Genomic DNA, 22,206 nt, shown 5'->3' on the forward strand with positions numbered 1-22,206 from the left:
TGTCCTCTCTCTGGATGACATCATTCCTGCGCCCACCATTGCCACTTCCCCATTGCACTTGGCACGTCCTGCAACACAGCCAGCCCAGAGTGCCGCCGCCCATGCTGAGTTGATGCAGTCTGCAGCCGGGCCCTCCAGGCCCAGAGCTGGTCGAGGGCGTTCTTCAAATCTATCTCCAGTCTCTGAATCCAGCATTCAGCAGCCCTCTGCCAGCCTTCCTGTAGCAACTGGGACCACATTAGGTGGAGCAGTAGTGTGGGTAGGGGGGCAGTGCGCAAGTGATGGAGGTCACTCTCGAAGGCCCTACAGTACAATCTGTAAGTTAATCGGTGGAGTGTTTCTGGGAAATTTCGAGGTTGTTGTTATTAAATTGGTTTACTGTTTTGCCATTTATCTACATGTTGTGAGAACGAGATTTGTTAGTTCATGATTTGTTGGGTTTGTTTCTAATTGTTTTTCTTTAATAAATGTCACAGTGTTTATAACATAAATATTTGATATTATTGTTAATTTACATCTTTCCTGATTCAACTCATTGCAGCTTTACCCAGCAATAGGGGGTGCGGGATGTTTCAATGATGTGCTTCTTCACCCCAGAAGCAATCTTCTCATAAGGGGTTAGAATCGGTGTCTTAGGAGCCATTCATGGACGGCCCTTGCAGTGGCAACATTGTCAACCTCCCGACGAGGTTGTTGCTGGTGGACTTCCTCCTCATCCTGCTCCTCCTCCTCCTGCTTCTCCTCGCCCTCTTCCTCCTCCTCAGGTGGTGCACCAATCCCTGGTGACAATGGCTGGGTCCTCATGATTGCAATGTTATGAAGCATCCTGTGTAGTCCAGATATGGGAACCGTTGTTTCAAGATATCGATAGTTTGCTCTATGATGTTCCTGGTGATGCTATGGCTCTCATTGTATTGCAGCTTGGCAGGGGTGTTGCGGTAAACGAGCGGTTTCATCAGTCAGGTTCAGAGTGGATAACCCTTGTCCACGTGGAAACATCCATTAGGTGGACGCAGTGTTTGGAAAAGATCTGCGACCCCAGTCTGGCGCAGGATAAAAGAATCAGGGCTGCTGCCAGGATAGCGGGCATTGACGGCGAGTATGAGCTGTCTGTGTTCACACACCAACTGGATATTCCGAGAGGGGAAGCCCTTGTGGTTTCAGAAGACATTTGCATTCTCATGAGGTGCCTGCAGTGCCACATGCGTGCTGTCAATGGCACCCTGAAACTTGGGGAAGCCCACTATCCTCGCAAAGCCACATGCGTGTTTGCGCTGTTTGTCCCGGGTCATGGGGAGAGATGTACTGGCGCCTCCTCTTCCAAAAAGCCTTTGTCACCTCCCGGATGCCATAATGAACAGCCAAATGAGAGATATTCGCTATGTCCCCAGTAGAAGCCTGAAAGGAACTGCTGGCATTCAGACACAGAACCACTGTCACCTTCACTGCCACCAACACAGACGTCCTGGTCCTGAGCTGAGGCTGCAGATCTGGTTGCAGGATGTGGCACGGCTCAGTGACCACCTCTTGGCTGAATGGCTCGCTGAGTACCCTGGGAGGGTAATGTCTCCTGTGCAGAGGCCTGTTGGCCCTCCTCCTTCTGGCCACGTTTGACACTCTCTCTCTCTGTGCCTCTGCTGCCTCCAAAACTGAAGCTGGACGACGACGCCCCAAGTTAGTGCAAGTTTCTAAACATGGTATCTATAAATGTCAAATAAATATTAGCCTCAAAAGTGGTACTCAGGACACCAAACTCCTTTGGTCAGCATTGAATCTCTCCAGACGTCTTTCTCACTCTCAACCTGCATGTGCCAAAAATTTTATCGACACGAAAAGGCTGGAAGCGCCCGCCTGTAAATATTGCTCCCCCAGCCCCTTCACGACTTGAAAACGTTTCCCGCTACATGTCATTCCTAGAGGCAGGCACTAAGGCAGGAGGCGTGACTCAGTACCCAATCCGGGGCACTAACATTGCATTGCACGCTGCAATGACATCATGATCTGCGGGTACAAGAGATCGTGGTGGTAGTGTTTAGCACCAGCGCAAAAGCACTGATCAATTTCACGAGCGGAGCTAAAATAGTCACGGGCGCTAAGTGGAGACGCTAACCAACCGATTTTTTCCCCCATGATTTCTGTTTATCATTCCCCATCCCATCCGCGCTGCTGTCAGCTATTGATTCTGAAGGTGATATCATGTTACCAAGATCCAAATGTTCTGTAGCAAAATACTGCAGATGCTGGAAATCCGAAATAACAACAGAAAATGCTGGAAAAACTCAGCAGGCCAGGCAACATCGTGAAGTGATGTTGCCTGGCCTGCTGAGTTTTTCCAGCATTTTCTGTTGTTATTTCAAATGTTCTGTATTCAGCTCCAGCAAATTTAATGGACGAGACTCTTTATTTAACGAATTTCAGTCTGCTACCTACACTGAACGTTAGTATCAGATCAGAAGAATGTTGTTTTGGGTTAGGAGACTTTTCACCTAATGGCCAAAGGTCATTGACCTGAAGCTTTAATTCTTTTTCTCTCTCTCTCCACAGATGCTGCCTGACCCGCTGAGTATTTCCACCATTTTCTGTTTTCACTTCAGTTTTCCAGTATCTGCAGTATTTTGCTTTGGTTTTCACCTTATGCTCGCAATGGTTACTTACACAGTGTCACAGGAACAGATCCTGGCATTCAAATCCACGGCCTAGAAATTCAGTTGGGCGCGCCTGCCGTTAGCGCCTTAGGGGGAGTAGATCTCGAGCGCTAGGCGCTTATCGCCCGGGCGCAGCATGATCTGCGCCTCTCCCCAACTTCAGGACACATTTAGCGCCGGCGCAAAGTCTTAGCGCGTGCCCTGCTGCGCGCGCAGATCATGACGTCATTTAATAGTGCAACGCCCTTTGTGCGCCCCAAACCGGAACTTCACTCACGCCAGCCCATTGTGCGCCGGGCGCCCCGAGCGACTGTGAAGTGAAACGGTACACAGGCCAGCCGGGCCGGGGGGAGCGCTAATTAAAGGGCACTTACGCAGCAGTATTAAGGCCAGCCATTTTGCAGCATTCACTCTTGTGCAACGGTTTTTTGGACAGAGACCAAGGAGGAGAGTTTACTGGTTTGGACCAACACTTGGACAGGTATTTTTGGCTCAGGCCAGAGCTTACCAATTATCTTAGCCTTCATTCAGAGCTCAGTGTTTGCCAGCATATAATGGGGGCTGCATTGGGTGGCAACACTGAATTTCAGCCTTATGCCAGAAGGGCTTACAGATGCCGTGAGAGAGTGGCAGCCCTGGCTAGACGCAGAGGGGGCAACAGGCGTCGCCAACTGAGGCCTTACCCACGCAGGGTATACCACCAGCAGACCTCCTATCTTACCATGTCTGCCGCGATGTGTGTTAGGAGGCTGCGATTCCAAAGGGAGGTGTTTACAGACATCTGCCGGCTGCTTCAGAGAGATCTGCAGCCACAGCTGATGCGCAGGACGTCTCTGTCGGTGGCAGTGAAGGTGACGGTGGCTCTCAACTTCTATGCCTCCGGCTCCTTCTAATCCGCTACTGGGGACATCGCTAACATCTCCCAGTTCGCCGTGCATTGCTGCATCCGCCAGGTGACCGAAGCCCTTTTCAGAAGGAGACATCAATTCATCTCCTTCCCCATGACCCTGGACAAGCAGCAGCAGCGTGCAGTGGGGTTTGCAAGAATAGCGGGCTTCCCCATGGTGCAGGGCGCCATTGACTGCATGCATGTGGTTTTGCGGGCACCTCTTGAGCATGCCGAGGATTACTGCAACCGGAAGGGCTACCATTCCCTCAATGTACAGCTGGTGTGTGACCACAGGCAGCGCATCCTAGCTGTCAATGCTCGCTTTCCAGGCAGCAGCCACGATGCCTTTATCCTGTGACAGACAACTGTGGCTGACATGTTCCAGGCACAGCCTCCCCCAAGAGGATGGCTTATCGGGGACAAAGGCTATCCTTTGTGTACCTGGCTCATGACCCCGCTCCGCTCACCCACGACCCCTGCTGAAGAGGCATACAACGAGAGCCATCAAGCGATGAGGAGCCTCATAGAACAAACAATCGGCGTGCTGAAGCAACGGTTCCACTGTCTCGACCACTCCGGGGGAGCACTCCAGTACTCGCAGGATCGAGTCTCCCAATTCGTCGTCGTTTGCTGCATGCTGCACAACCTGGCTATCTGCAGGACTCTGGCACTGCCACCTCATGTTGGACCACCACCTCAGGAGGAGGAGCAGGAGGAGCATGAGGATGACGAGGACGAGGAGTACCAGCCCAGGAGGGACGCACAATGTCCAAGGGCCGTCCGTCGTCGGCTTATTGAACGTCACTCCTAGGCCCCCTGTCAGGAAATGGCTTGTGCCAATGATAGAACATGATTGCAGCCGCTCCGCAAGCCCTCAGCCGGTTAAGGCAACAAACACTTCAAAGTTCAAACATGGACAATGTGAATAAATAAAATGCTTTATTGTACAAACTCTGGGCCCTTCCCACATGAAAACCAAAAGCAGAGGAAATCCCCAAAAAACACTCAAACACATTACTCGCACCCACAACCTGGGGAGGATTAACAAAATAGGGCAACTAAAATGGCCGTCATTCTCGGCCTTCGTCCAAAACAAACATCACATCATCGGCCTTCAAAAAACAAACATCCAATTCTCGGCCTCAAGAAACAAACACAAATGGCCACACATTCGACTATTTGGCCCGCTAGGGCGATGCTTTGGCCATCTTTGGGTGGCTCCTGCCCGCCCTGCTGCTCCGCCTCAAAGTAAGGCCATTGGCTGCTGCAAGGCTGGGGGCAGGCTCCTGAGGGACACATGTCATGACGGCAGATGCCCTTGGGGGTTGGCCTAGTCGAGGTCTGGGCGTCGAGCGGCCGGCTGTTGATTGCTGCAGCTGTGGCTGGCCAGCATCAGTCGCTGCAGCAGCTCCCGGCAGCTCCACTGGGGGAGTGGCAGTGGCGGCTGGAGGAATGGTGGCAAGCTGGCGGATGGCAGGCGCTCGCTGGTCGCCTGAGACACTGGCACTCGCCCGGGCCAGCACTGCAGCATGTGCACCAATCTGCCGAGGGACAGACCGATGTGCTGCTGCAGTGCGCCGGGTGCCCTGGCGATGCCTGGCTGACACAGCGAGTGTGGCAGCAGTGAGTGCCTGTGTTGACCTGTTCAGTGACCGCAGCAGAGCAGCCAGTGACTGGGCGGCACCACTAATCACCTGGCCAGTCGCTGAAAGATCTGCCCAGTATTCCGCCCGACTGGTGGCCTCAAAGGGCCCGAACTCAGCCACACTCCGAGAGAGGGAATCGATGGACTCAGGCAACCGTGCCACTGCTGCCATGAGCTCCGTGTGCCGGCGCTCCGAGTCCGCGGACAAGTCTTCGAGGCATTCCATCTCCTCGGCGAAGAGCATCTCCTGACTGGAGGCTGGACTCTCCCTCTGGGGAGAAGGCCGCCGAGCTGGCCGACCATTCCTGCATTGCTGGAGGCCGCTGGGCCCAGCAATTGGACTCCCCTCCGACGCATCCCCCCTCTGGGGAGAAGGCAGCCGAGCTTCCACCCCCCTCCCGCCTTTCTGCAGCACGCAGGTCCCAGGAGCTCCCCTCCCCTTCGACACTTCCACCACGCTGCCCTCCAGGGAAGACGTGTCCCCTCCATTGGCCTGGGTGGCCGTGGCTGAGGGTTCCCCTGATGGGCCGCCTTCCTCTTGCTCCTCCTCCTGCTCCTCCTCGGAGGGTCTGTCACTGGCAAGTTGAGGGACCTCCTCTTGACCATCTGAAAGCAGGAAGGCACAAGAGTAGCTTTTAAGTGAGGAGAGGACGTCAGTGCGGGATGCATGAGTGCTGGCATTCAGTGCATTGGTCGGACAGTGGCAAAGGATGTTGATCTGATGCGCAAGTGGGATGAGAGAGGTGCAAAAGGTGATGTCCTTACCATTGCTTCCCAGAACAGGGTCGGCATCTCCACATGCAACGGGCCCAATCACCCGGCCACCCATGAGGCGCTCCACGCGATGTTGCAGGTCGGTGAGTGGCTGGATTTGGGGTCGTCCTCCCCCGGTCGCAGTCCGGCACTTGCGATTATTCACCAGCTTGGCCTGCAAGAGAATGGACGGCCTCTAAGTACAGTGTGTCGCCGTGATCTTGTGTGCACTGCCTCCCATGGTGGAAAAGCATGGCCAGTGTGTCGCCATGATCTGCTGTGCACTGCCTCCCATGGTGGAATAGCCTGGTCAGTGTGTCGCCATGATCTGCTGTGCACTGCCTCCCATGGTGGAACAGCCTGGCGAGTGTGATGCCATGATCTGCTGTGCACTGCATCCCATGGTGGAATAGCCTGGCCAGTTTGTCGTCATGATCTGGTGTGCAATGCCTCCCATGGTGGAATAGCCTGGCCAGTGTGTCGCCATGATCTGGTGTGCACTGTCTTCCATGGTGGAATAGCCTGGCCAGTGTGTCGCCATGATCTGCTGTGCACTGCCTCCCATGGTGGAATAGCTTGGCCAGTGTGTTCAGTGCAGAATGTGCAATTGATGCTCATGCCTGTGCCATAGCTGCTGGATGAAGGCTGGTCATTAGAGCTTTCAGGTCCCTTTGCCCATAATGTGAGGTGCACATGCAAGGATGAGGAGGTCATTGGAAAGGGTACTCACCCTGACAATGCGTGTGAGGTCATTTAAATTTTTGCGGCATTGGGCACCGGTCCTGGGGACGTCGCTGTTGGCTGACAGCTTGCTGGCGACATGCCTCCAGGCTCTCCTGTAGACACGGACCGTCGCCTTCTTGCCATTGTCCGGGTACAAAACATGGCGCCTCTTCTCCACAGCAGCAAGCAGCACACTCAGATCACGCTCTGAGAAGCGCTGCGCACGTTCACGGGCCTTCTCCATGTCTTCAGGCGCTATTTGGGTCCAGCAGCAGTGTTCAGGCCTAGCTGGAGGGCTCCACTATCCAGGGCGTGGCAGCAGACACAGTCGACCCTTCCCCCTTAAGAGCTGGCCGGCGCCAGGGTGTCTGCTGTCAGTCACGAGATGGCCGCACCTGCGCTACGTCTGGCCTCGGCGCTATCGATCACCACCTCAGGCGTCCAACAGCAGTTTTAGCGCTCGCCCGAACTAGTAGGGCGAAGCTAATGAATATCGGAGAAGTGGCCTAGATTTGGCGGCGGTCGCAAACTTTAGCGGACGCCCCACTTTAGCGCCCCAAAAGTGGCGTCAATGAATTTCTAGGCCCACATTCTAAAATGCCTGAATTATCCGTAAATCATTCTGTACCAGTCAGTGTCTACTTCCACGCCATCTCCAGTTCTGCATTAGTGGCACTGCTTCTGATGTTTAGAAGAGGATTAAAAGGATAATTTACATACTCGCAAAATGTTTATTCAGCCAGATGTCAATAAATTTATTTCTAAATTTATAATGTTTTGAATTTACAATTGGATCCCATGCCCGTCTGTCACGGTTCAGTGGATCTGTCAGCGAGACCCAGAGTGATTCTTTACTGCCTCCTGCGGTACTTCAGGATTACAATCCCAGCTGATTGTCACTGAAGTACTGAGGATAAGAAAATCGTTTGATATCTTCTCATCTAATATTGTCTGCACAAGTTGGAAACCAACAGTTGAAAAAGTACAAGGATAAATTGCTTCCATTTGTGTTCAGATAATTGACAACAGCATTCGGTGCACTTTGCCTGTGGAATACATCGTCTGATGCCGCCACTGATAAATACATTTAGTGGGACATTACCTGGTCAGTGATGACTATTTTAATTCAGAGTCCATTCTTATTAATGTTATTTGGAAAATCTTCTTGTAAATGAGCTAAAATTTGTGCAATTCAACAAATTTGCAAAATTTCAATCTTCAAAATATACCTGAGAGCCCCGTCATCTTTATAACAGCAGTGCATGTGTATTTATTATCTTAGCAATGTCATTTTAGAAGTGTACATTTTAAATACAATTGCCTGTAATTATTGCTTGCCAAGGTTGCATTTTCGGAATTTTGCAGTTGCATTAATTTTCAATTCTAAATATAATGGATATTCTAAGCAGGAGCAGAAATCCAAGCGGCATTTCGCACTCCCCAACACAGAGACACAGAAGCGAATTGCACTGCTGTAGAAAGTGACTGATCCTGGCACACGCAATCTTCCTGAGGGGTTCTGGTCCTTTGTGTCCCTGGTACCTCGGGCGGTGCTTTTTTCTGCTCGGCTAAAAGTTGATCGACCATTTAATCTCTACTTGATCAAACATCTGTTACTTTCATTTTGTTTTTATTCCCATTTCAGTTATTGATGCTACAATATTTTCTCGATTATTCTTACTGTAAACCCTGTATTCAGTCCACAGGTAATAGAATTAGATTATATCATTGGATGTCACGAATGAGTTGCAAATTTCTCTCCGGATTCCATCAAATTGCTGCTTTTGCTCCCAGCCTGATGTATAACTTCTCTGTTTAATTCCCTTCCTCACAGTGAACTTAGTGACGATTGTGATCCTGTCTCGGGGAAAGTGCGGGCTCTCCAAATGTGTCACTCACTACCTGGTGGCCATGGCAGCGGCGGATCTACTGGTCGTTATCCTCGAACTGTTATTGAGGCACATTCCAATTGTTTATATGGATAAGCGTGATTTCCTGTGGTCCATCCGCGTGTGTAATATCCGCGACGTTCTGCTGTTCACAGCCACAGACTGTTCTGTCTGGTTCACCATCACTTTCACCTTTGATCGATTTGTGGCCATTTATTGCCAGAAGCTGAAAACGAAATATTGCACTGAGAAAATGGCGGCTGTGCTTCTGGGAACAGTGACTGTGCTGAGCGGATTAAAGAACATCCACTGGTATTTTATGTTCAGTGATTTTTATCGGCTTGGGAACGACCCCTTATTTTGTTATGTCACAGAGGATATTGATTCTTCACCGGTCTGGGGAACAATCGAGTTCCTTCATTATATTTTCACCCCGTGTATCCCATTCGTGGTGATTCTGCTGCTCAATGCTGTCACCGTCAGACACATATTAGTGGCCAGCAGAGCCCGCAGGAGGCTCTGGGGCATCAGCAGTGGGGGGAGTCCCAGAGACCCAGAGATGGAGAGCCACAGGAAATCCATCATTTTACTGCTTGTTATCTCTGGCAATTTTATCCTGATATGGGCAGTGATTATGGTGTATTCTATATGGAGCCGGCTGTGGTACTTGGGGTATCAGTCTGTATATCTACCATATTATGTAATGGAATTGGGATTCATGCTACAGCAGCTGAGTTGCTGCACAAACACTGGGATTTGCGCCATGACCCAGACTAAGAGCAGATGAAGAATGTGGGGAAATATCCCTTTTCCATGATTGTAAAATTAATTAAAGGTTGAAGAAGTGGAGACTTTGCATTCTGAGAGTTGAGAGTTCCCAGTTACTGCTTTTGTTGCACCCCGAACAAAGCTGGCAGCTTTAGGGTCCCGCCCAAAGATGGCGGCTCTGGGGACCGACAGAAAGATGGCGGCACTGGGGCCCCGCACAATGATGGTGGCTCTGGGGCCACACACAAAGATGGCGGCTCTGTGGCCCAGGCTCAATGATGGCAGCACTAGTGACCCGAATAAATATGGCAGCACCCACCCCACGCAAGAAGATGGTGGCTCTGGGTCCACCACCAAGATGGCGGCTCTGTGGCCATGCACAAAGAGTGCAGCACCAGGGCCCTGCACTAATCTGGCCACTCCGGGCCCCGAACTAAATTTGCAGCACACTGCAAAGCAAAAAGATGGCGGCACACACGTACCATACAAAGATGGTGGCACCCGCGCCCGGTGTAGTGTCCGTATGTTGATAGAGACACTGAAGACAAGAGTTGGCTCATAGGTGTTTACTAACAAACCCTGGAGGGGTACTAACAGATATAACACAATATACAGGCTTATATAGCCCGAGTGGCTATTGCCGGCATTACAGCACACATGGGGCTCTTAAAGGCACATACAGTACAATTCCTCCCCTTTTAGCTAACCAGTACATCATATTTTAAGTAATTATTAATTACATGTTAAACGAAAAATAATATACACATTGCTGTAGTTAATTAATTATAAGTCAGTCTCTCTGGAGGCTTCCTGACATGGTCCCGATAACGCCTCGGTGGTGTAGTAGTTTCTGGTGGTGTAGTAGCTTCTTTTGGCAAGGCTGATTCAGCTTGAATGCCAGTGTCGGGTTCATCGGGTTCCAGTATCACTGGATCGGTGGTAGATATGGCTATCTCTACTTCATCGTTAGGCATATAGAGTTGTGGTGTAGGTTGTCCCTTTTCGGATGACTCTATGATTTGGTCAGCATGGCGCCTTATTATGCATTCTCCGATGTCCACGGTATACATCAGTGGTCCTAGTCAAGTGCAGATAGTTCCAGGCTGCCATTTCTCGGTACGGTATGCCCGGGCCAAAACTTGTTGACCTATCTGGAAGGTTCTAGTTGCCCTTTCATTCATGCCTTGAAACTGCCGGTTCTCCACGTCCCTTCTGATGTTGGGCAATATACAGGCTTATATAGCCCGAGTGGCCATTACCGGCATTACAGCACACATGGGGCTCTTAAAGGCACATACACTACACCCGGCACAAAGGTGGCATCTGCTGCACCCTGCACAAAGATGGCAGCTCTGATGCAGTGCAAAATATGGAGCCTCTGGGACCCCACACAAATATCAAAGCTATGGGGCCCAGCACAATGATGGCAGCTCTGGGTCCCCGCACAACGACGGAGGCTCTGGGGTCCCGCACAAGAATGGCTGTTCTCAGGACTCGGATGAAGATGGAGGCTCTGGCAAAAAGGCACTATGATGGCGGCTGCACGGACCCTCATTAAAATGGTGACACCCGGGCCCCAAACAAAATGGCGGCACCCGTGCCTGGCACAAATTTGGTGATTCTGCCTCCCACACCGCCCAGCACAAAGATGGCAGCACTGGGGCCCTGCACATAGATGTCATCTCCAGCGCCCCGCAAAAAGAAGGCAGCTTTCGCGCACGGCACAAAAATAGCGTCTCTGGGTACCCTCATAAAGATCGAGGCTCTGGGGCCCGTCACAAAGATGGCAGCGCTGCTGACCTGCACAAATATGGCTGCACACGCGCCAAGCAATAAGATGGCGGCTCTGGGGCCGCGCTTAATAATGGCTGGTCTGGGGGCAAAGCACATAGCTGGCAGCTCTGGGGCCCAAGAAAAAAGATGGCGGCTCCGGGGCCCCGCAGAAAGTTGGCTGCTCTGGACCGCAGAAAGATTGCGGCACACTGCAATGCACAAAGTTGGCACCACCATCGCCAAACACAAAGATGGCAGCTCTGACACCCAGCACAAAGATGGCGGTTCTGGTGCACTGCACAAAGATGGTGCCTCCATGGCCCCACACAAAAATGGCGACTCTGAGACCCCGCATCAAGCTGGCGACTCTGGGGCTCTGCGTGAAGATGGTGGCACCAGCGCCCAGCACAACGATGGCGGCACCCATGCCAAGCCAAAAGCTGGCGGCTCCTGCGCCCAGCACAATGATTGCGGCTCTGGGTCCTTGAGCAAATATGGCTGCTTGGGTGGTAGACAAAAATGGCAGCTCTGGTGCTCTGCATAAAGGTAGCAGCTCTAGCGCCCCACACAAAGATGGTGGCAACTGTACCCCGCACAAAGATCACGGCAGCAAAGCCAGGCACAAAGATTGCGGCTCTGGGGCTCCACAGAAGGATGGCAGCACTGGGATCCCACACAAAGATGGCGGTTGCGGCGCCCGCAAAATAATGGCGGCCCTGGGGCCCAGGACAACAATGGCGGCACCCTCACCCATTCCAAAGCTGGCAGCACAAATGCCTCACGCACAAATGAAGGCTCTGGGGTCCCGCACAAAGAAGCCGGCTCAGACACGCCCTCCCAGCACAAAGATGTTGGCCTGGGGCCCCGCACAAAGATGTTGGCACCCGTGCCCAGCACAAACGTGATGGCTCTGGGTACCCGCACTAAGATGGCAGCTCTGGGGTACAGCCCAAACATGATGGCACCCGCGCCCAGCACATAGCTGGTGGCTCTTTTGTGCAGCACAAAGGTGGTGACAACCATGCCCCACACAAAGATGGCGGCTCCGGCACCCCGCACAAATATGGCGGCTCTGGCGCCCAGCACAAACATGGTGGCTCTGGGGTCCTGCAAAAAGATAGCGGCTCTGTGGCCCCTAATAAAAATGGTGGGTCTGGGGCTCCGCAAAAGGATTGCACCTCTGCGCACTCGTACAAAGATGGCGGCACCTGCGCCCCACACAAAGATGACGGCTCTGGAGCATCCGCACCATTATGGCAGCTCTGGTGCCACGCACAAGGATGGCAGCCTGGGACAAGGTTCAAAGATGGCGGCTCTGGTACCCCACAAAAACATGGCGGCACCCGCACCCTGCACAAAGATGACGCCACTCGACAAGCGCACAAATGTGGCGACAGTGCCACTCCCCAAAGAGCAAAAAGATGGTGGCTCCGGCACACCGCACAAAAATGGCCGCTTCGGTGCCCCACACAAAGATGGCGGCTCTGGGGCCCCAAACAAAAATTGCGGCTCTGGGTTCCCTGGATTAAGATGGTGGCTGTGGGGCCCCGCACATTGATGGCGGGGCTGAGGCCCCGCCAAAGGCAGAGGCTCTGGGGCCCCGCATTATGATGGCGGCTCTGGGGATCCATACACAGATGGCGGCTGTCACTCGGGCCCTTTCCCTGGCGGCAGGAGGCGAGTGTCTGGAGGATCGCAGCAGCTGAAGGCCCGGTTACTGTGAGAGTGGGTGGCGAGGAGGAGCAGTGCGGCCAGGGCCAGCCCAGCGGCCAGGGCCAGCCCGGCGCACAGGAGCCCGAGCAGCCCAGCCCAGGCATGAGGAGGCCCGGCACCAGTACTTTTTAAATCATTATTACCCTTTAAAATACTTTAAATTCATGACACCACTTTACAAATCTTTTAGAAACCTTTATAAAACATTATGACTATTAATAAAACATTATGACGCATTTTAAATCATTATGCCACTTAATAAATCATTTTATTATTGGGCTGTGGGCATCGCTCTCAAGGCCAGCATTTATTGCCATCCCTAATTGCCCTTGAGAAGGTGGTGATGAGCCACCTGAAACAAGCGAGTGTCTTGATGGGCCATTTCAGAGTCAATCACTTTGCAGTGGGTCTGGAATCACATTTCAGCCAGGCCAGGTAACGACGGCAGAATTTCCTTTTGTAATGGTCATTAGTGAACCAGCTGTGTTTTTATGAATATCCCATACTTTCATGGTCGCCTATATTGATGCAAGCTTTTTATTCCAGATTTGTTTAATTAATTTCATTTAGAATCCCCAATTGGTGGGATTTGAACACATGTCTGTGGCTCATTTGGTCCAGTCATCTGGTTTTCCAGTCCAGCAACATAACCACTATGCTACTATCCCCTTCAAATATCTCGCCATTCCTTCATCGTCACTCGGTCAAAAGCCTGAAATTCCTTCAGTAACTGTATTGTGGGAGCACCTTCACCAGTCGGACTGCAGCGGCTCAAGGTGAAGGCCCGACATTTTCACATGGGTCACTAGGGATGGGTAAGTTATACCAGCCTTGACAGCGTCAAATAGAACAAATAGATAGAACTAATAAAATAGGATTATAATCAATGAATTTACAATTCATTAATTGAAACCACATGAGGGGCGGGGCGTCAAGTACACTAAACAAATTGTCAGCACCACTTGGATCACAAATTCTATGGTTGCATGATTGCTACTATTCACATATTCCTAATTTACCTATCCTTACAAAAGGTGTTTGAAAAACTATCTCATGTTACCAAAATTGCAACCAATGGGACTAAAGTGGCAGTGACAACAGTGAGTGGTATGGGGTATATGATTATATTAGAGAGGAATATAGTGAGGGGTATATCAGTGTGACTTTGAGGTGTATGGAATATAGCAGAGTGTTGCAGTGAGTGGTATAGGGTTTACCAGTGTGTTCCAGTGAGGTGTGTGAGGTATATCAGAGAGTTACAGTGAGTCGTGTGCAGTTTATCACAGTGCTACAGTGAGGGGTGTGGTGTTTATCAGCGTGTTGCAATGAGGTATGGGGTATATCAGAGAGTTAAATTGAGCCATGTGGATATATCAGAGTGTTACAGTTACAGCGAGGAGGAGCCCGGCTTAAAAACCGGCGGCAGTTGCGAGGCCCGACCACTCGGAGCAGCAGAGAGCAGCGAGGAGGAGCCCGGCTTAAAAACCGGCGGCAGTTGCGAGGCCCGACCACTCGGAGCAGCAGAGAGCAGCGAGGAGGAGCCCGGCTTAAAAACCGGCGGCAGTTGCGAGGCCCGACCACTCGGAGCAGCAGAGAGCAGCGAGGAGGAGCCCGGCTTAAAAACCGGCGGCAGTTGCGAGGCCCGACCACTCGGAGCAGCAGAGAGCAGCGAGGAGGAGCCCGGCTAAAAAACCGGCGGCAGTTGCGAGGCGTACCAAATCAACAGCAGAGGAGAGGGGTAAATAGTAATCAGTGTGTGATGTCACCAGGGAGCAGCTGGTGCAGTCGGGAGAGCAGGAGGCCAGTAACTCTTATATAGGTGGAGCTGTTGCTAAACCCGAAACACTACAGTGTAGTGTCTCCCACCCTTCCACCTCCTCTAACCTTTTAGGGGTTAGGGGAAGTTGAAAAGGTAGGTTCAATTTATTTTATTTCAGGAGCCTAACCTAGGTGGAAAAGGTTCCAGGACAGGAGGCGGCAGTGAAAATACAACACCAGAAAACAGGTAGGTGACTGGTTGGTGAGTACTTTCACAAACTTATTCTAAGTAGAATTCAATAATTAAGCTAAATCGTAGTAAATAAAAAGGTATTGTAAGGGTTAAGTCATGGAAGGGCAGCTCAGACCCGTGTCATGCTCCTCCTGTGCCATGTGGGAAATCAGGGACACTGTCCCTGACAACTATGTGTGCAGGAAGTGTGTCCAGCTGCAGCATGGCGGCGCTGGAGCTGCGAATGGACTCACTCTGGAGCATACGCGATGCTGAGGATGTTGTGGATAGCACATTCAGTGAGTTGGTCACACCGCAGGTAAAGGCTAGCTCAGACAGTAAATGGGTGACCAAAAGGCAGGGTAAAGGCAGGAAGGTAGTGCTGGAGTCACCTGCGGTCATCTCCCTCCAAAACAGGTTTACCGTTTTGGGTACTGTTGGGGGAGATGACTTATCAGGGGAAGGCACCAGCAGCCAGGTTCAGGGCACCATGACTGGCTCTGCTGCACAGAAGGGCGGGAAAAAGAGGGATAGGGCGATAGTGATAGGGGATTCAATTGGAAGGGGGATAGATAGGAGTTTCTGTGGCCGAGACCGAGACTCCAAGATGGTATGTTGCCTCCCTGGTGCAAGGGTCAAGGATGTCTCGGAGCGGGTGCAGAGCATTCTGAAGGGGGAGGGGGATCAGCCAGTTGTCGTGGTACATGTAGGTACCAACGATGTAGGTAAAAAGAGGGAGGAGGTCCTACAAGCTGAAATTAGGGAGTTAGGAGCTAAATTGAAAAGTAGGACCTCAAAGGTAGTAATCTCTGGATTGCTACCAGTGCCACGAGCTAATAAGTTTAGAGAGAGTAAGATAGATAAGCTAAATACGTGGCTTGAGCAGTGGTGCAAGGGAGAGGGATTTAAATTCTTGAGGCATTGGAACCAGTTCTTGGGGAGGAGTGACCTGTACCAAGGGGACGGTCTACACCTGAACTGTGAGGGAGCCGATGTCCTCGGGGTAATATTTTCTAGGGCGGTTCGGGAGGATTTAAACTAATTTGGCAGAGGGATGGGAACCTAGGTAGTGGAAAAGAGGGAAGTCATATGAAGTCAGAAATAGATGGTAGAAAGGTGAGAAGCAATAAGCAAAGGAGAGAAACACAAAGGGCCAAACTAATTCATAATGAGAGTGTGAAAAAAGCAAGCCTGAAGGCTTTGTATCTTAATGCTAGAAGCATTAGGAACAAGGTGGATGAATTAGTTGTGGAAATAGAGGTAAACAAGTATGATTTGATTGGGATTACAGAAACGTGGCTGTAGGGTGGGCAAGGCTGGGAACTTAACATCCAGGGATATACAATATTTAGGAAGGATCGGCAAAAAGGTAGGGGAGGCGGGGTAGCATTGCTGGTAAAGGAGGGGATTAATGCAATGGAAAGGAAGGATATTAACTCGGATGAAACGGAATCTGTATGGGTAGAAATGAGAAATAGCAAGGGGAGGAAAACGTTAGTGGGTGTGATATATAGGCCTTCAAATAGTAATATGGAGGTGAGGGAAGGCATAAAAAGGGAAATTAGAGAAGCGTGCGATAAGAGCACAGCTGTCATCATGGGTGACTTTAATTTACATATTGATTGGACTACCCAAATTAGTAAAAATTCTGAGGAGGAGGAATTCCTGGAATGTTTTCGGGACGGTTATCTGGACCAATATGTCGAGGAGCCGACTCGAGATCAGGCCATTTTAGACTGGGTATTGTGCAATGAGAAGGGACTTATCAGCAATCTTCTTGTACGAGGCCCCTTGGGTCAGAGCGATCATAATATGATCGAGCTCTCAGTCGAGATGGAGAGTGAGGAAATTGAATCAGAGACTAAGGTCCAGAACTTAAATAAAGGGAATTACGAGGGTATGAGACGGGAATTGGGTAAGATTGATTGGGTGGTGTTTCTGGGGGGATTGACAGTGGAGAGACAATGGCAAGCATTCAAAGATAGAATGGAAGAATTCCAGAACATGTTTATACCGGTTTGGCATAAAAATAAACCTAAAAAGGTGACTCAACCGTGGATAACGAGGGAAATTAGGGACAGCTTAAAATCAAAAAAAAGGGCATATCAACTGGCAAAAAAAAGCACCAGACCGGAAGATTGGGGGCAGTACAGGATACAGCAAAAGAGGACAAAGGGATTAATCAGGAAGGGGAAAATAGAATACGAAAGTAAACTTGCAGCAAACATAAAGACAGACTGCAAAAGCTTTTATCGGTATATCAGGAGGAAAAGACTGGTAAAATCCCAAGTCGGTCCCTTGCAGTCCGATTCGGGAGAATATATAATGGAGAATAAGGAAATGGCTGACCAATTAAACTCATACTTTGGTTCTGTATTCACAAAGGAGGACACAAATAACCTCCCAGGAATATCGGCAAACATAGGGACTAATGAGAGGGAGGAGCTGACAGAAATTAGTATCTCTAGGGATATGGTGTTGGGTAAGTTGAGGGGACTGAAGGCCGACAAATCCCCGGGGCCTGATAAACTACATCCTAGGGTACTTAAGGAGGTGGCCCTGGAGATAGCAGATGCTCTAAGGATCATCTTCCGGAACTCCATTGACTCGGGAACAGTACCCGTGGATTGGAGGGTAGCTAATGTTACCCCAATATTTAAAAAGGGGGGTAGAGAGAAAGCAGGGAATTATAGACCAGTAAGCCTTACATCGGTTGTGGGCAAAATGCTAGAGTCCATTATTAAGGATAAAATAGCGGAGCACTTGACAAATGGGGAAAGTATCGGACAGAGTCAACATGGATTTACAAAGGCTAAATCGTGTTTGACTAATCTGCTGGAATTTTTTGAGGAAGTAACTGGTAAAATAGATGGGGGAGAGCCAGTGGATGTGGTGTACCTTGACTTCCAGAAAGCCTTCGATAAGGTTCCACACAAAAGATTATCATGCAAAATTAAGGCTCATGGGATTGGGGGCAAAGTATTAACGTGGATAGAGAACTGGCTGGCGGATAGAAAACAGAGAGTTGGAATAAACGGCTCGTTTTCGGAGTGGCAGGCAGTGACCAGCGGGGTGCCGCAAGGATCTGTCCTGGGACCCCAGCTGTTCACAATATATATAAATGATCTGGATCAGGGAATTGGATGCAATATTTCCAAATTCGCTGACGACACTAAACTAGGAGGAGGGGTGGGCTCTGATGAGGATGTCAGGAGGCTACAGTGCGATTTGGACAGGTTGGGGGAATGGGCGGATATGTGGCAGATGCACTATAATGTGGATAAATGCGAGGTTATCCACTTTGGGGGTAAAAACAGGAGGGTAGATTATTATCTAAATGGCAATAGATTGGGAGATGGGGAAGTGCAGAGGGACCTGGGTGTTCTTGTGCACCAGTCACTGAAGGAGAGCATGCAGGTGCAACAGGCGATTAAGAAGGCAAATGGTATGTTGGCCTTCATGTCAAGGGGGTTCGAGTATAGGAATAGGGATACCTTACTACAGCTGTACAAGGTGCTGGTGAGACCGCATCTGGAATATTGTGTACAGTTTTGGTCGCCCCATCTGCGGAAGGATGTTCTTGCCATGGAAAGAGTGCAATGGCGATTCACCAGGCTGATACCTGGAATGGTGGGAATGACCTACGAAGAGAGATTAAATAGTTTGGGCTTGTACTCACTGGAGTTTAGAAGATTGAGAGGGGATCTCATCGAAACATATAAAATTATGGCAGGCCTGGACAGGCTGAATTCAGAGAGAATGTTTCCAATGGCCGGGGAGCACAGAACCAGGGGCCACAGTCTAAAAATAGCGGGCAAATCATTTGAAACAGAGATGAGGAAGAATTTCTTCACTCAAAGAGTGGTGAGCCTGTGGAATTCCCTGCCACAGAGGGCTGCGAAGGCTAATTCAATAAATATTTTCAAGAGAGAATTGGATATATTTCTGAAGGCTAAGGGGATTAAGGGTTACGGAGAAAAGGCGGGGACGGGGTACTGAACTGGTAAGATCAGCTATGATCTCAGACGAAGATCAGCCATGATCTCATTGAATGGCAGAGCAGGCTCGAAGGGCCGAATAGCCTACTCCTGTTCCTATCTCTATGTTTCTATGGTGTCAGGTGGCTGGAAAGTAAAACTACTCACGCTGTTCTTACTCCAGGGCAACAGAAGCCTGTCACTCAAATTACAGCGTGGAGCAGATTCCATTCCTTTTGAAGTACAAACATGCTCTGCTCCCCATTATTCCTTCATCACTGGGAAAACTTTTATCATCCGCTAAATTCTAGTTTTAGCCTTTTCCCTAATGATCTGTGTGGTTTATGTTGGATTCTGTACAAACTCATGATTTCTCAGTAAATCCCTGCAGAACGGTTGACCCATCATTATTCCGGCCTTTCTTTTCTACAGATATTGCCTTAGCATTAGAACAAAGATCCAATGGTAAAACTACGCAATGGAATCGTTTCAGCAAAAGGTATTAAACGATCTGCCCCCTATAACAAATTTGAATAACAAGTGATGGAGATTGTTCATTGGGGAAAGTGGTTTCCTTTTTGGTTTAATTGCCCTATTCCACTAACTGGCAACTTCCTTGAACATTTCGTTGACAAACCCAGCACTGGCATGTAATGAGGTGCATTCTACACACAAGCAGAGATCATCACAAGAGCCTGGAGCTTTCCAATCACAGGAGCCATCGTTGGAAAGATTTGCACTAACTCGGTGTGTCCTTTAGCATCCTCTAGCGATCAGCGCCTATACCTTCCCATTCAACATTGTGATTTTCCTGATGCTTGCTGTTGGACTATTGCGATAATATTCCACTCTTTCTCCTTCATTTTTATTTAATTTCAACTAAACTTTGAAGACCAGGACTGGTCATGTGACCCGGTACTACCGCCAGTGGGCGGGGCCTGCGCTGGCTGCAGTGTGATTGGCTACCAGCTCCTTTGTGATGTCACCTAGAGACAGGTTTCAGCCCCTGGTTACAATTCATCAGTTGTAGTTACCGTGGGCAGGAGCTGGAGTTGGCAGCGGGCCCTGTAAGTGAGTTTAGTCTGTATACATAGGGGAAAGGACAGAAAAACAATAATATTAAAGTAATGGAATCAAACGCTAATTAATTCAAATGTATTTCAATTAAATGTAATAAAAGCTACAAAATTGTGATACACTATTCCAGCTACATATTCTCGAATCCAGCCATCTGCTAGGAATTGTTGGGCAGCCGCCCAGTATCTCTCAGACTCTGATGTTCCCTCCATTTCTCTGGGTAATCATCTTGCCATTATGGCTCCCAATGTGATGAAGAGGAGAGTGGGTGAACAAAGCAGCTGCCACCTCCAAGATGTAGAGTATCAAAGCAAGATGGCCCTGCACCAATCTGACCACTCACTTGAAGCATGACAACTTGAATTAGTGCAGTGATCCACACATACAGAGCAATGGCACAGGACTTTATGTGTGGTAGGGCCCACAGACTGGCGCCAAGCAGGTGTGTGAAAGGGTAAAGTGGGGTAGAGTGTTGAATGCCTTGTAAGAGCGTGTGTTATTGAGGAGGGTTTTTAATGAAGGTCGAGAGAGGACATGTTGTTTGCGGGTGATCCAGCTGCTGCGGACGCCACTCTTTGAACAACATCTGCTGATGGTGGAGATGGAGGAGCGGGTACTGAGGAGCAATGCTGTGCCACAGGAGCGGGGAGAGGGGTGCAGAGTGGCTACAGTGATATGTGGCTGGAGGAGATCACAGAGATGGGGAGCAAGTCAGGGACCAAGGTATTGGACGGTTTGGGAAATGATCTTCAGATCAATTCACTGGAGTACAGGGAGCGAGTGAGACTTCACATGAAGGCAGAAAACAGGGCCATGACGTTTGTCCAGGTCAAGACTTGCACAGTGTCATTCCGGTTACCTTTTGCTTTGAGGAGGGCAGTAAGTGGGAGGCTCGCAGTGAGAGCACTGGAGAAATTGGGCATGGAGGGGATGAAGGCTGGATTGGGGATTTGGCAGCAGTGCAGGAGCAGGCAATGTGTTGGAGGTGAGGGATAGCAGGTTGGTAATGGATTGTGTGTCGGGGGCGGAAGCAGTTCTCTCGAGCAGGACACAAAGCTTCCACAACTCTGGGTTTAGCCTGAGGTTGCCGTGGGGAGACTGATCGAGTCAATGCTGTTATTGCGATGGTGCTTGTGGGGGTCAAAGAGGACGGCTTCAGTAGCCCGCCATTTATCTGGAGTGGGTTTTATCACATCAATATTACACTGTTGGACAGTCAGTTGAAGAGTGGCAACAAAATGGGGTAAGTTGAGGAGTCAGGGAGTGTGGATGGCTACATTCGGAAGCTGGTCACATGATTCGTGATGATGTCACAGAGGCATACCACGTTTATATAATGATCAGTTAATGAAGGTCAATGCCCAGGATTGCATTGTACATGGGCAGGTGGAGGAATCGTTGGGTATGATTCAGGTAACTGAATTCCTCATCTATGCATATGTAGGCTTCTTGCCCAAGCTGGAAAGTTGTGGAAAACGAGGTGGAGACATGTGATGCTGTCCCTCGATCCATCGGATTCCCAAGGCTTCCCATGGGGAAGTCATTTGGAGCATCTGTGCCTAGAATAAGCCCAGGATAATGTAACGGCAGGGAAAGTAGGGGGAGGGAGCTAACGATATCTCCCAGTTGATATTTCTGCAGGTGGTGGCCCATTTTGAAGGGTGAAAGCGCAATCTGTCATTAGCCCTTGTGGCTGCTCCACTCTGGTCAGGGGTTCTGAGAGGGACTGAATTCAAATTGAAGGAGGATAAAACGGTAAGCAGACATTTTCTCCAAACACTAATCCATTACATCTTTGAGGCTGTCCGGAAACAGCAGCCAGATGCCACCAGCCCCGAGGATGGTGTCAGGCTGCTATAAATAGATCGCATCCACTCTTTAATCACTTTAAGAGGCAGAGAATCCAATCATCCAAACTCTAGAGCGAATCAGATTCCATTCCCTTTGAATTACAAACATCTTCTTTCCTCATTATTCCACCTCCATTTCTGATAGAAATTTATTTTTCCTGCACACAATCCTCTTGGATTATTGACCCAAAAATATGTGGGATTTTAAGATGGATTCTGCCCAAAATCTGGTTGGTTCAGTCCATCCCTGGAGGGGGATGCCCCATGAATATTCTGCTCCTTTATCTTCGACAGGCACTTCTCTGACATAGGAACAAACATTTAATGGAAAACAAGTTACACGCCCTGTCACCACTCCCAAAGATGAATATCAAGATGTTTTATTCATTCACGTGATGTGGTAAGTTCAGCATACAGATGAGATATTAGAATGGCTGGCTGTACCGAAAGTACATTAATCACCAGGAGCAGATGGGATGCATCCTAGGATGCTGAGGGAATTGGGGGCGGGAAA

This window comes from Somniosus microcephalus, unplaced genomic scaffold (assembly GCF_052327205.1).
Source record: "Somniosus microcephalus isolate GS21.2 unplaced genomic scaffold, FLI_Smic_1.0 unresolved_chr3, whole genome shotgun sequence".
NCBI classification, from domain to species: Eukaryota; Metazoa; Chordata; class Chondrichthyes; order Squaliformes; family Somniosidae; genus Somniosus; species Somniosus microcephalus.